Source organism: Triticum dicoccoides, chromosome 7B (genome assembly GCF_002162155.2).
Source record: "Triticum dicoccoides isolate Atlit2015 ecotype Zavitan chromosome 7B, WEW_v2.0, whole genome shotgun sequence".
In the NCBI taxonomy this organism is placed as follows: Eukaryota; Viridiplantae; Streptophyta; class Magnoliopsida; order Poales; family Poaceae; genus Triticum; species Triticum dicoccoides.
In genome coordinates, this window is record NC_041393.1 from 253708962 (window position 1) to 253723503 (window position 14542).

Sequence of the window (14542 nt, forward strand, 5' to 3'; positions counted from 1 at the left end):
ATTCAAATAGTTACATTCTTATTGATTCACTACGTCAAATTTGGCTTAAGAAAATAAAAATGTATGTCATAAGACAAGAAAATTTATAGTTTATGTATATTTTACACTATGTTTTTACGTTTGTAAATTTACATAACATAAAATATTTTTTACGGCGACTATATGTTTTCTTACGGTCTCTTTTTACATCAGAAATAAGAAAAAATTTACGGAACGTAAAATTACGGTGCATTGATGGTAAAATAGAGGTGGGTGAATAAATAACTATTCATCACCCAGGGTGACGAATAGTTAATCCCTATATATATATATATATATATATATATATATATATACATATACATACATACATACATACATACATGACAAGGCTATTCTGTTACTAGTAACAGAATATTATTGTGATCCTAAAAAACATAATATTATTGTGTTACATTCGGTCCCTATATAGACGACGTAACGCATTTTCCACCGAACCGGTACGTATAGAATGAAGCAGCTAGTCGATGACCAAAAAACCCCCGAAAAAGAGCCCACCCCACCTCCAGCGTCTCCGAGATCCCGATCCACCCACAACTCCCATCGCCGCCAGTGTTCCGCTTACACGCGCCGCCGCCGACCTCCTCCTTCGACGCGCCACCGCCGAGCTCCCCCTTCCACGCGCCGCCGTCGCCTCCCCCTTCCACCCGCCATCACGGGCTCCTCGGCTTCCACCAGCCCCCGTGGCATACCTACTTCCACCAGCCACCGTCGGGGCCACCCGACACCTCCACCGCCGCTACGCGCGACGCGCCTCCTCCCAAGGACGTGGTCGCCGCCCCACGCCTCCTGCCGGCGACGCGCTCACTCCTCCTGGCGATGTGCCCCGCCACCTGCACTGAAGTGTGCCCAGGAGGAATAATTTGTCTACAATATCCTGATGACACCCTACTTTTTTTAGACAATGATCTTGCCCATGCCTCCTGTCGGTGTCAAATCCGTCATATCTCGTAGAAGGGGTCCTAAGCTAGGCATCTTGGAGCGATGGTAACATGGACACGGGATTTTACCCAGGTTCGGGCCCTCTTGATGGAGGTAAAACCCTACATCTTGCTTTTGATTATATTGACATGGGTGTAGTACAGGGTACATGTGTCTACCACGAGATTGATCTAATGAATATGAGATGATCTATTGACTAGCCTGGCCTCGGTCTATATAACACACCGGAGGCCTAGGATGTTAGGAGAGTCCTTGTCTTGAGCGCCAAGTCTTGTGGAGTCTTCCTTGTATGCAGCATGGGCTGCCTAAAGTGGCCCATTAGTGAACCGCCATGGGGGTCCTCGGCCCGACCCGCAGGTCAGGGGACGACGTGATGAGTATCCCCTAGTCCAGGACACCGTCAGTAACCCCCTGAACCGGTCTTCAAGTTGGGGATGCTCCTCAATTCTTCTGAACTATTCTTTGTCTTTGGTCGTCGGTCTTGAAAATTGGTTCACCAAATCTTCTCATCTTTGATCTTGAGGATCGCCGAAGTGAATCCAAAGAGTTTACTCATTGGCTATCCGAGGAGCCCCTTTAAGTTTTCGGCCTTTATCAATGGCTTGTTATTTTGATGCCACACCTTGGGTTTGAAGTTGTTCCCGTGCGGCAGTGTCCTCTTGCGTCTGAGCTCCAATGCCAGACTGCATCTGAGGTATCCTCTTGCAGCCGAACTCCAACGCTGGACTGCATCCGAGCTCCAATGCTGGACTGTATCCAAGGTGTCATACATCACCTTGGTTCGAAAAATTTGAAGTTTTGTCGAGCTTAATGCCAGAAATGCCCTCTATGGAGCCAGCCATTTGTATCCAAGCTTTATGCTGGACAACATCCGAGGTGGTGTACCATCTTAGTCTTGGGCTGATTGTTTGCGGATTTTATTTTATTTGCTGACGAGATATATAGCCAGTATCCCTCAAGGTGCGTGTCAGCCTAAAATCCGAGATGCACATTAGATGAGATAGTGATCGATGGATGGGCTCTTAAGAAAGGGTTTTGAGAAGTTGCTGTAATATATTAGCATGATGCTAGATAAGTCCCAGTTAGTACCAATTGTTATCCGCATACGCTTTTGCCCATAGTTTTGTCAAGCCGAACACTAAGGACTTTGAATTTTCTGCATTGAATTAGCAATGCAATAGCCCTCGAGACACTGGTCGGGTGGCAACACTAGATCAGGGGATTGATGTGCCCCTTTAATATTAGTAAATGATAAGCCCGAAGCACAGTAGCCCCCGGCGGGCACGGGTGGCTGAATTAAGGATCGATATCCAGAGTAAAATCACAAATTATGTGTAATGATTCTATATATCCAAATACTCTACATCATTAATGCTCAGATCCACACTGTACAAAACTTTGTTGACCGATCATCGACTTCAACCTCCTCGGCCAGTAAACGGGGAGTGTTTGTCCCACTTTATAAAGCCTTTATGAGGACAAAGATTTACGACAAACAAGGCAATCCAGCCATACAGTTTTATAAATAAAGATATGCGGAGAGAATGTTATATTACTATTTTAATGTAAGAAACATCTTTCAAAGAAAATAGTCCCGCTATCGGTTCCTTTCTTTGGGTTGTCATGCCGACCATGATCATAAAACCTCACCTCCGATCAACGCGGGAGAAACATATTGAGGATTTAGTTTGGGGAAAGTTCCCGAACCATGTGGTCTTTAGAGAATCTAAATTTTCACTGTCGTCATTGACCAATTATATCCTTTAAGATGGCTAGCTTTCGGCTTCACCCAGTCTGAGGTACTAACTCGGATGACCCGGTAGTAACAATCACAGAGGTGCTCCCTTTTACCGCCTAGCCGAACAATCGTGAATGTAGGGGTAAGCACAGGAGCCAGGCAACCCAACTTGGCCAAAATCTTAAGTCAAATTGATGCATATTTATGGCTTTATAACAATGATTACGGAAGGCAGCCCTCATATATTAAATACAAATGCCGATGATATGTTTATTTTGACTCCATTGCTACCATTTGTCAGTTGAAAGTGGCCCATCGAATCGGCTTCCACCCACTTGTAGATGCTACGCATGGTGTTTCCGTAATAACAAAACCACCCTTAGCCGACGTCTCGGTGCCCAAAGGCGATTGTGTTAGTGGAAACGAGGCAATCAGATATGCGGGATTTATAACTTTCACTTAGTCATAGGAGCTTTAAGCTGGGGAAGCTAGCTACGAGCCCCCGGTTAGTGTTCGGCACCGACCAAAGTCTAGCCATTAACACTTCAGACAATGTTATGAAAGGCCCATCGTTTAACATGGGGTAATTAGTATTGATCTATAGTTTGACACCGTCATCGGATCGCTGACCAGTTTATGCCCCTTGTGACAGTCAGTTTTCGGCTTTCTCCACTGAGGTGCTTAACCATTCGAGCTGGAAGCACAATCGCAGTGGTTCTCCCTTTGCACACCTAGCCGAACAAAGTGGAACATAGGAGGCAAGCACAGGAGCCGAGCAATCCAACTATTGACCGAAGACACAATTCGAAACCGATGCATATAAAGCAATGCCCGAGAATGCTTTGCCGAGGACTCTATGGGGTACCTTGGTTTTGGTGGGTTCGGCTATAGTCTCAGCCCCCCGTTAATATTGTCAATGCTTTAAAGGCGTCTGGCATTGCGCTGCTCGGGAACTAGTCCCGATGTGGCGTGTGTTTTGTCAACGACGAGGTGTAGTTCGGCGGGAAAGATGCCGAGCTATGGGTCGAAAAAGATCTTTCGAGCTGAATTATTATGCAGGGCACCTCGGTCATGAGGATGTCACGCCCCCTAAAAGAAAAACACAGACGTAGCTTGAAAGTGCCATAAGGTTGAAAAGCCAAAAGAAAAAAACATATGTAAAAGCTGGACGTCACAACTAAATCAAGTTTTTTGGTGCCAATCTGAAAATTGGTCTTTAAACATATTTTTTTCCTTCCGCCGTGCTTTAACATGACACATCCGATCTCCAAACTTCAAGTAGGTAAGCTTTCGGCTTCAACCTCAATATCCTGAAGACGGAGTGCTTCTCAGAGGCCAATATGCCGAACTAAATTCGAGTGGTTTTAATGAGAAACTGGGCTATTGACCATACACTTGAGTCGAGAAAGGAGCAACAGAAAAAGACTTTGCAACGACTAAGAAGAAATAATTTATTATAAAACGGCTCATATAAATTTATGAGCCCCTAGTTAACCTAGACAAAGAAAGTTGTTTTTAGCAGACACCGTTTTAGACAAACAGGTCTTTTTTAAACACAAATATAATGGTTGGCTGAACCGAATAGAAATTGAAAATTGAGAAAGTTGAGTATGAAAGCGACTTAGCTAGTTAATGTTTTCAGTGTAGATGATGCGGTCTGGGCTTGTGACGGGAATAAGACGTAGTCCTCGGCCTGGCCGAGGTCCCAGCCCCCAAGCCGGTTCTGAGATGCCCGAGCGAAGGGCTCGGCTTGACGAAGTGACAACACAACACTGCCGATATGTCGAGGTGAAGCCCCCGGTCCAGCTATCATGACGAAGCTGGTCGGCTGGTGACGCCGAAGTCACCGGAGTAGGTTGATGAAGTGACAGTGAAGGCTCTGGTCCAGCCTAGTTGACGGAACGGGTCGATGAGGTGACACTAAAGCCCACGTCGTTTGACCTGTCGAAAGAGGTCGAGGTGGCAAACGCCGGTTTGATAAGGGTAGCGGGCCATGGTGACCACACAACTTGGTCGGCGGAGGCGGGATGACGACGTTGGCACGACGGTGACTGTGTGACACAGTCCAAATAGATTATCTATATTTTATAGGGCGTTTTCGGTTGTAGATGCGATGTTTGTCAGACCACGAACGAAAAAAATCCGTATACACTAACAAAACGTCAGTGCAAAGTGAGTTTATACTATTCATTTGGACCGCAAAGGCCATGGTGCAAAACCCAGCACTTTTGATGCTCGTGTATGCATGCGGCCGAAAACACCACTGATGAATGGTAGTGACATACGTGCTGAACTAAAAAAGAAAAATCACAAAGAGAGAAGGAAAGAACTCCCTTCTAATGACGCTACCGTCTGTGCAGAGTGTACTTGATGTACGCGGTACTGTCTGTCCTAGGCCTGTGTACTCTTCGGGACCCAGCGGTGCGTATGACACACAAAGCTAGCGCCAAACACGCATGGCGTTGTGGCATGATGAAGGTCGGCCCGTCCTGACGACGGCGAGAATCCGGCCAGACCACCGTACAAACGTCGGTAGAATATCTCTGAAAAAAATAGTGCGGTACAAACGAACAAAAAATATTCTTTGTAATAATTTTACGTGCTAAGCGAACACTTCGGAAAAATAAAACCTGTTCGATGATGATGACCGCAGCAGATGGAAGCAAGAAAAACTGATTCATACTGAACTAATACCGAGAGTCAGACTGCTTCAATCTTTATATGAGGATTTACCAAAACATGCAGTAGTAATACTGGTTGGATTACTAGTATCCACCAACTAGGTTTAGGAGATCGTGCTGTAAGACTAAATCAATTGCATTAGTAGGAGTAGTTGTACTTACGTACTTCTCGCCAGAAGGTAGTAGAACGACTAGAAGCTGAATTGAAAAACAAAAGGAAGTGAATCTCCCTGATGCTGTCAGCAACCGACGGGATTGATACAGCATCTCGGTCCGTACGCGCAGGTGCAAGCTCTGTCGCGTCCTTAGCTGGAATGCCGCCTAGCCGAACTCTGTCAGCCGACCTCAGATCCTGCTGGCTGGGTTGACCTCCACGGGGAGTTTCCGCAACAATTTATGAAAAACAGGAAGAAACAAACATTAGTTTTGCCTTTACGTAACTAGTATAGCAAGGACTGAGGCGCACAATTCATAGGAACCATCATATACTTCAATTAACTAATAGTGCTAGTTAGCAAATTGGTGCACTGTCCTGATGGCTCACGTGCAGAGGAGGAAAAAGCCCAAAAAGAATTGTTCCCTTGATCCGTGTGCGGCCAGAAGAATCATTATTCTATCCACGCTTGCATGCATGGCTCGCCTTGGTCTGATTTCCTTGATGTAGCCGAGGAGTAGGGCGGCCCTTGTATTTTTGTCTAGACGCACGCATACTGGCGGATACCTCGGCTATCCTATCGTGATCGAATCATACAAAAAATCGTCACCGTCCACGAGACCAAAACCGATCTGAAAACAATATAGCAAGGCCGTAGAAACACGTCACGAAGAAATTGCTTTATTCCATATGGATATAACTTGAAAAAATATCACCTGATAATCCATCGATCCGTGGTGATCACCCGGCAGGCTCTCAATGAAAATATCAATATCGGTGTCAAATCCGGCATATCTCGTAGTAGGGGTCATAAGCTAGGCGTTTTGGAGCGATGGTAACATGGACACGGGATTTTACCCAGGTTCGGACCCTCTTGATGGAGGTAAAACTCTACATTCTTCTTTTGATTATATTGATATGGGTGTATTACAGGGTACATGTGTCTACCACGAGATTGATCTAATGAATATGAGATGATCTATTGACTAGTCTGGCCTCGGTTTATATAGCACGCCGGAGGCCTAGGGTTTTAGGAGAGTCCTTGGCTTGAGCGCCAAGTCTTGTGGAGTCTTCCTTGTATATGGCATGGACTGCCTAAAGTGGCCCATTAGTAAACCGCCATGGGGGTCCTCTGCCCGACCCGCAGGTCGGGAGACGACGTGAGGAGTACCCCTTGTCCAGGACACCGTCACCTCCAACCTTAAATCTATCCTCACTTTCTTTGAGCAAGTGTCCGTGATGAGGATTAACTACTCTAAGAGTGAACTCATTCCCATTAATATGATAGATACTGAGTTCATACCTCTTCTTTCTATCCTGGAATGTAAAGGGGGAAAATTTCCCATCAAATATCTTGGTATTCCTCTACACCATGACAAACTTAGAAAATAGGACATCCAACCTCTAATAGATAAGATAATGAAAAGGATTGTTGGTTGGAGAGGAAAGCTCCTCTCATATAGAGGCAGGCTCATTTTGATCCAAGCTTGTCTTGCTAGCATTCGCATCATCTGCTTTCCTTCTTCAAATTCCCTAAATGGGCTATTGAAATGATTAACTCCCAAATGGCCAACTGTTTGTGGAATGATTTTGAAGGACATAGGAAACTCCATTTAGCCAACTGGAGGATGGTGTGTATGAACAAAGAATTTCGAGGTCTGGGAATTTCAAATCTTCATGACATTAATCTCTGTTTACTAGGTTCCTGGGTGAAAAGATACTATGAAGGAGAAGGGAAGCCTTGGAAGCTGATCATAGATCACAAGTACATGGCTGGCAAGATAAATATCTTTGCACCTAACTTGTCACCCAGTGCCTCTAGGTTTTGGAAAGGGATAAAATCCATTATCCAAGCACTGAAATTTAGTTATAAATGGAAGTTTGGGTCAGGAGATAAAGTTAGATTCTGGGAGGATACCTGGTTCGGTACTTCCCCCCTAGCTATGCAATTCTGGCCTATCTACTCCATATGCAATGAGCAAACCAAGAGTGTTAGTGAGGTATGGGATGGTCTTCAACTAAAACTCACCTTTATAAGAAACTTCGATGAAAAGCTCATGGAGCAATGGTATCAGTTGACTGAGGCAGCTGGCAGTCTGGTGCTAAAAAATGACACAGATGCCCTTGTTTGGCACTTGAAAAACAAAGGGATCTATTCTACTAGTTCCCTCTACCATGTGATTAATTTCAAGGGAGTGCAACCTGTTTTGATCCCATCAGTGTGGAAACTAAAAACACCCCCTAAAATTCATGTTTTTTATGGCTCTTTGCAAACAACAAACTGATGACTAGAGATAATATCAGAAAAAGACAGATTATTAAGCCACTTGATTGTGTCTTCTGCTCTGAGGCTGAAACATGTACACACCTATTCTTTGAGTGTGTTGTGGCTAGGCAAATTTGGTCATTGATCACAAGCCATTTTGGAGTAAACATAGGGACTAACTTTGAATCAGTTGCCAAATTTTGGATTGCTAATAAAAAACATTCAGTTCTCGGCACTGTTAGTGCTGCTATACTTTGGTGTGTTTGGAAATATAGGAACTCCATTATTTTCAATAACACCTTATGGGTCTCGATTAAGCAGGTGCCGAGGTTGATCTTAAGGACTATCAAGAACTAGACAATATTGTCCTCGGGCGAGAATGCAGAAAGGCTGGAGGCCTTCTCAACACATCTTAAAAACTTCCTGAGACGACCGCTACTGATCAGTGGCTGATGATGAGGCACCCCAAAGCCCCTCTGGTGGATCCATGGGCCAAGCTGAAGATCACGGACAACGCACTGGGTTTTACCTCTCCTTCCAAAAAGCGAGAGACTGGAGCTTCAGCATTATCAAGCCCGAACACTGACGACCACCTGGTCACCTCAAGCTGCAGCCGCGCCACCGCTGAAGTCTCACAAAATCCTCCCAGGAACTACTCTGCGTCTAGTAGGAGCATGATTTGCTTACGCCATGTGCGTGCTGGGTTCCTGCCGATTTCCTTCTGCATCCTTGATGTAATTTTCGTTCCATTTCGATTAGTCCTTCCCTGAACTGCTCCTCTCAGTGACCTGATGTATCCCGAAAAACTTTATGGTTTCATTCTATAAAATGGAACCGGGGAGGAGCCTCCCTGTTCTTCTAAAAAAATGTATCCCGCCGCCTCAACACGTAGGCCGTTCACCTCTGCCACCCCAGACCGTTCACCTTTGCCACCACTGCCCATTCAACGTGGCCTCGACAACCCGGCGCATCAACGCCCTCTATCAACCCCAATGCGACTTTGTTTGTCTCAACTTCAAAAGAGGATTAGTTCAGAACTTGACATGGAGGGAGTACTGATGATACCCAGCCAAATGAAGCTCTGAGCTATATCCTCAGGTTTGTCTAATACTATTTGTATCTTCATTCAAATACAACCCTGTGATTCTTATCCAGAATTAAGTAGCTTAATTTTAGTGCATAATTGTATAATGTTTGATCAAGCAGATTTAGGTCTTTCCATGAGCTGCTAATTGTCTCTCCTCGGTCATTTTAATTCCGAATTAGAATATTGAAATAATAAAATGCATGTTATACTAAATTTAATCTTTCCAACTCACACTCCATTGTACATACAAATTTATTGATGTTGGTTCTCCTGTTTCTTCCACATTTTACGATAGTGAGTGGTGACAGTTTAGTGCCAAAATGTTGGTTCTCTTGTTTTTGGCACATTCTGTAGTATATGTCTTTTTTTGCTGGTGAGCCAGTGTCGCTACTGAACTTTTTTCTCCTATTTCTTGCACATTCAGTGATGTAGTGCCTTTGTAGGGCCATCAAACATCGCCTAGCTCCATGGCCATCTCATGGCAAAGCGAAACGGTGCAGTGCGTTTTTGCTAGCTCTCTTTGTTTTCTTTTTCGTTCCTAGCTGCCACGACATCGCTTGGTTTTTACTGCTTTTAGAAAGATTTTAACTAAAATATTTTGAGTAGTTCAAATACAAGAGTCGAGAAAAGTAGGAAGAGAGTAGTTCAGGTACTAGAGCACTCCACCAAAAAAATAGTGTTTTATTAGGATGATAGGGGAAGAGAGTAGTCCGGGATAGTAAGTTCATTGCACAAAAAATGTTGGGCAGTTCATATGAAGTACGGACAACTAGGTAGAAATGTTTGCCCAAAAAATACCTTGGCCAATTCACATGGCAGACACCCTAGGGTAAGTACATAAATGTTTTTTTCCTTTGTCCATCGGTCCTCTTCCCCATGAGCTCTAGCGCAGGGTAAGTACTGCAATTTAAAAATCATCCTCTATTCTCTCCCAAAAAAGAACTTTTTCTTCTAAAGGTTGAAGTTAATGGGCTAGGAAGATTTATAAGAAATTGTTTTGTTTCCGTGTCTACATTCCATAGTAGAAGGTGCATCATGGTAAAAGATAGGTCCGGTGTGTAGCCTAGAGTACATGAGAGCCTCATGTTCCCTGAACATATTTAGTGCAAGTTTTGCTTCTGAAACTAACATTGTTCATCATGTACTGATCCTTTTAACCTGTGGATGTGTTTAAAAGACAAATGTTTGGCATGTACTGAAAATGACTTTAAAACGAAGAGTAAATAGCATCAGTGAGTTCTAGTACCTAAATTGCAGAAGTTCATTGACAAAAAAATATCAGTACAAGTATCGTGTAGTTCATGCTTAGATGTCGGGCAAGCTAAAAAATTAGAGCTCGAGAAATAAAAAAACCTGAACCGCCGGGAAGGTCGCTGGAAACAAATCCTCTGTAAGTTCACTAGTCCGTTCATGATAAGATATTCTATGGAACATTTGCAAACAGTAGGGATTTTGCTTTTGGGTGTTTTCCGTTGATCTGTGCTCAAGAAACACGAGAGTCCTATTAATTATTAGTGAGAGTACAAGCTCAGAGTTTGCAAGCGTTTTCTAATTCTTAAGTGCATATGATGTCTTACACTTGATCTCTGAACTTCAGGTAAGTTCATGTGGACACTATATCAATCCCGATGTAGAAATGTATGTGTGATGTCCAGTTTCTCCTTTCGGTTCAGTTCAATATCTAAAATCTGTTCAGTTCAATTATTATGTATTGTCTCGGCAACGCGTCACACAGCCACCAACCTCCTCGGGTTGGGCCGCACCACGACCAGCCCGTCCACAACGGTTGCTGGCATCCATCCAAGTTGAGTGCCAATGGTAGTCCTCTTCATGCGTCAACGACACTCTCATATCAATCTCTTCCACTTCGCTTCTACTATTAAAATGTGTACATGTGCTCTGCTAATTGTGTAGTTGGAAATATGTGAAAAGAACACGTTCTTTAGGTGTTCAGTATAATTTATTAATTTAGTTCAGTTCAAAAATCTTATTTTGACAGTGTAATATACATTGTTGGCCAAATATGACTAGTTGTTATAGAAAAAACAGTACAAAATTTTCAAAAATTTCTTTTTTGAACTTCGCCCAATTAATATACATGAACTTGATTATCCTTTTAACATGTACTTAATCAGCTCATTGGGTTTTGTCAGTGTGCTTGTAACACAATCAGTTCAGATCTCGATAGACCATAAGTTTGTTGACAAAAAAATTGTATATTACTTCAGTTCCATTTTGCTACTTTTCATGTAATGTTTTCCCTCTATGCATGTGCTGATGTTGATGCTTCTAGGAGCCCTAAATTTATAGAGGTTTTTTACATTCTTTTTGCCTTTTGCCTTTTGCCTTTTGTTTTTCATCTCTTATCTGTCTTGAGATAAGCATCTCTAGTTGGGATAGTTCAAAGGTCTGAAAGTTCAACATGGAAAAATGCTATAGAATACATACACTATTGCAGGATGATGCTAACGCGACACTACGATCAGAGACCCTTCAACGGAACTGTGTGCGATGCAATAATCGCAAACGGCGGTGTAAAAAACCGTCAAAAAAGGTGCAAAACGTTTGCGATGACGGATGCATCAAACACGATTCAAATTTTAGTTGCATGTGCGATGCACGGCATACGGTTCAGTTCAATGAACTGTTTACGATGAGGAAGAAGAGCGGAAACGGGCAGCCAGACGAAGGCGTGCACTACAAAAAAATACACTTTCGTGATGATACATGTTTGTCACAGCAGGTCACATTCTTTGTCATACATGTACATCCATGACGATTTTAGGACAAAATTAAGATAGTCATACCTGTGTTGTCATAGAAGTGTTCATTGACATTACCAAAATTATCACCACGGAAGTGTCCACTTCCATGATGATAAATCGTGCGTTATAGAAGTCCTTTCGTCAAGGGTGACCGACACATGGCATCCATCGTAACAGGTCGCCGTTATGCTACTGGGTCCGGTTTTGGATCCGATAACCCGTTAACAGCCCGGACCAATGGGGATTTTCCACGTGTAAAATTCTCATTGGCCAGAGGAAACACGTGTTGGCTCACTGTTGGGACAGACGTCAACCACTCATTGGACAGGAGGCGCCTATGATACGTCGACACATGGCACGGCCCAACAGAGGCCCATTCTGGAGAAAAGGCCGGCCCGTTTGACTTGGTCAAAAGGTAATGGGCCCGCCCACGGAAAGACTGTTAACGGTCTGTTCGTATATAGCCCATTTACGGCTCGCTAACTCCCAGTCCGTTACGGCCTATCGAAATTAAGCCCAGTAGCTTCATCTGGGCTGTCCAATATGATTCCAGCCCGTTGTAACTTCCGGCCCATGTATGGCCCATGATGTCTTTTGGCCCATATGAGGCCCTCTGTAACTCTCGGCCCATTAAAGCCCAAGATGAAACTGGCCCATAATGAACAGTGTATCACTCTATACCCATTAACGACCCATTATTCCGTCGGCCGTTTCCAGCCCGTGTTAACTTTCGGCCTTCTAAGGGCCCATTTATTCTTGGGCTCATTTCTAGAATTCGGTTAGTTACGATACGTTACTAACCTGTTTCGTTTGTGGGCCAAATTTAGCCCATGGTTACATTCGGCCCGTTTGTGGCCCGTTAACCCATTGGGATGTTTTCATAGCGTTATCAAATACGGCCTATTAACGACCCGTTATGGTCCACGAATAGTACGACCGATGTTTTGCAAAATTATTATACGCCCCGTAGAAGGCCCATGGATCCTACGGCCCGTAGAAGACCAATGGATCCTACGGCCCATAGAAGGCCCATGGATCATACGGCCCGTAGAAAGTCCATGGATCCTATGGCCCGTAGAAGGCCCATGGATCCTATGGCCCGTAGAAGGCCCATGGATCCTATGGCCTGCAGGAGGCCCATGGTTACAACAGTCAGTGTGTTGCCATGATTATTGTGGCCTAGTTACCAAAAATAGGTTATTGTGGCCACTAGAAAAACGCGGAAAATGAACTGCAGTGACTACAAGCAAACAACTAAACAAGAGAATAAGGAAATAAATAAGCAAGCAACTAATGCTAGCCTATTACATCTATTACACATATTACATCCAATGGGCATCAAAGTTCGCCACTAGTGCAAATATAGGGAACAAAGTAGCATATTACATACACTGGCCGTCAAAATTGGCCACCAGTGCAAATAAACAAGGTAGCAAAACAAGTCCATAACTGAAACAACTTCAGAAGAGCTCAAGAAACGTTATCCTGGGTATCCACCATGCTGCCAATAAGCTTAGCAAGCTTATTAGCTTTGTCCTATTTGGCGCTAAAATCCTCCAACGCTTGTTGTTGCACCAGAAAGTATGCATCTGAATGCTCCAGGGACTTCCGCGGTCCTTCTGCTTCTTGTCGCGGCACAGCTGATCGATGTCTTTCAGCTTGTAGTTGACACTCAAGAAAGCGAACTGATTCAGACGGTGAGTTTGAATAGCTTGTGCAAGCGGTAGTGGCCAGTAACTCAAACAGTAAACCAAGACAGGACTTTGGGGTTGCCTCACTGTCTTCAAGATAGTTTTCCTTCACTGTTTTATTAGATTTGTTGGAGACCAACAAGGATGTCTCACGATCATGAACCTTATCTGCATTACTTTGTTTATCATTGCTTAATAATGCACTCTTCCCCAATATTCGGTCAGCATTCTAAAAGAAGAAACAAGCAGACACATAACAGGTTCAGCATGTACTAGTATATGAAACTCATTTCGGTGAACCAGCTCATTAGTAAGGTGGACAAGATTAATACCAAGTCTTCTATTTCCAAGTAGTACATTATAAAAGCATCAAACAAACATATATCTATGTCCTATGGTCACTGCATTGTCTTGCCAAATCAAAATAGAGACATGGTTCAAATCATATCAGTTCAAGAAAAAGCAGCACTAAAAGAATACGAAGCATGGGAAACTACACGACACAACAAGATTTCAGATGGGTACCACGGGTCTACATGTACAACAACACTATTGGCCCTGTTATGATGCTAGTAATGTGCATGATATGAGAAGTCTACTGTATACACAATTGAAATTGAAATCAACAAAGCTATTTATAAGAGGAAACCTGTTAAAGAAACATGCGTAAACATACATGTTGTGCCATTGGAGTTTCCATTGGATCGTTCAATTTAAAAATAAGTTTGTTAGAGTAAATACAGTGATACAAGAGCAAAGTAGTATGCACGATAGCAATGGAATCTTAAATGAGAACAGTTGTTCTTCAGGTTTAAGCACTTGTTCTACATGAACAGAGTACAGTAAGACACAAGCATATAGTACTTAAAATAAAATGAGCTCATAGACCTTACCACATTCTTGGTTCAGGACTAGTAAAGAACAAGGCGTTCCCGTCATCGTCCAGTAAATGTGTCTTAGGAGAACCTAAGGGAATTTGATGAGTTTCTTTGCCAGTGAAGTACGTTTTCTTCAGGTAATTCCGATACTACCACCAAGCATTCTTGAAGATAGCAGAGGTATTAGCATAGGTTACCTCATCCTGAGTTTCCAAATTGGTCCTTCTCTATAGAGAAAAATGGGAAAATTTACTGTATTATAACCATCATGGAGGTAGAATGTATGGGACAAAGCAAAGTA

General features: G+C 43.4%; 1 non-coding gene across 1 annotated transcript; it reads left to right on the plus strand.

Moving 5' to 3' along the window:
* Window positions 1-10477: 10477 nt before the first annotated feature.
* On the plus strand, window positions 10478-10540 carry LOC119342481. The gene has a single exon (XR_005165607.1). It is a non-coding gene; the product is annotated as a small nucleolar RNA snoR101 (small nucleolar RNA).
* Window positions 10541-14542: the final 4002 nt, after the last annotated feature.